The following is a 1,420-nucleotide window of genomic DNA, read 5'->3' as shown; positions in this document are numbered from 1 at the left end:
TTGGACGAAGAGAACTCATCATATTAGTCCAAATTTGATGAGCGCACAGTAAGCTTCCTAACTGAGCCCGTGGACGCCGCCGTTGGTATACTTTATACTCTTCCGCCGCCGTCCTGTAACCGACATCCTGTGCTAATGCCAGTTGTACTATCTAAACCTTAGTAAGATGTTCACGCCTAAAAGCTTTAGATAGCTCCCCTGATGGATATACCGCCATCGATCGGTCGCCATTACCTCGTTGGTTTGTAGCAGGGTGCACCACGAGCAGGTGAGGTTGGCTTGGAGTCTATCCCCCCTTATTAGACTCCCTTACACCCCTTATTATTATTATTATTATTATAGCTGCCCATCTCAGCTTTGTCTGTGTAAAATAAGACTTTTATCTCGAGATATTTTTAACCAATGAGATGTAAGCATTCGTCCGTACCAATGTGTCATACTGATACAACAAATCCCGACTATTTTTATACATTTCTTTAAATATCGTATTTTTTATATAGTAAAATATGTATATAAGACATACGCTTTTCGTTTTAAAGAACTACATCATCATACCTTATACAAAAATTTTGTGTAATTTTTGAGTGTTATAGTTTTCGCCGTGTTCACTTCAAAAGCGCCTGAGCTAAAACTGGAATAGGATAATTTTATGCAATATTTAATGTTACATAGACTATTTCGACCAGAAACAATATTAAAGTTCCAAATCAATCGGATCGTTTGTTTTTGTGTGAATTATCTTGTACACATATTGAGCAAGATCCTTAAGGATGATATTTTTTTGATATAGGTTGGCGAACCATCACCGTCCACCGGCCATGAATTTTGGCCATTCCTCACATCGCCAATGCGCCACCAACCTTGGAGTCTAAATTGTGCTTGTAATTACACTGAATCGGTCATCCTTTAAACCGGAATACAACAACACTAAGTATTCGAATATATGAATACCCATTCTTGCAAAAAGCCCACCAAAGTAAGTATAAAGTATGATAAAGTCAAATTTCTCCGTAATTCAAATATTAATGTTCACAAATTCGTATTCTTTTTAAAATTACATATGGAAATCAAGAAGGATATGAAACGACTTGTTCGTTTCACAATCTCGGACGTGCTGCGAATGTTTATTTTGCATTGATATTTCTTACTAAACATACTTCTTTATGTTTTTATTCAAAGTTTTAGTCGACGACGTCATTTATAAATAAAATAGTAATTACACTGTGGACTGAGTCGACTCGTATTGAAATTTCTTTTAACAAAATAATACGATAAGAATTTTATTTCGAGTTGGAATGAAACGGTAAGAACGTACGATTCTAAGAGTAATAAAATAGTTTCTTTTTTTACTATTAGACTTATTCTCAAAGATTTCGTTGCACAAAAATAAATTCAGTTTTTGTAATATTTTTTTAAAATT

Source organism: Vanessa atalanta, chromosome 22 (assembly GCF_905147765.1).
Source record: "Vanessa atalanta chromosome 22, ilVanAtal1.2, whole genome shotgun sequence".
NCBI classification, from domain to species: domain Eukaryota; kingdom Metazoa; phylum Arthropoda; class Insecta; order Lepidoptera; family Nymphalidae; genus Vanessa; species Vanessa atalanta.
This window is presented reverse-complemented; position numbering follows the sequence as displayed.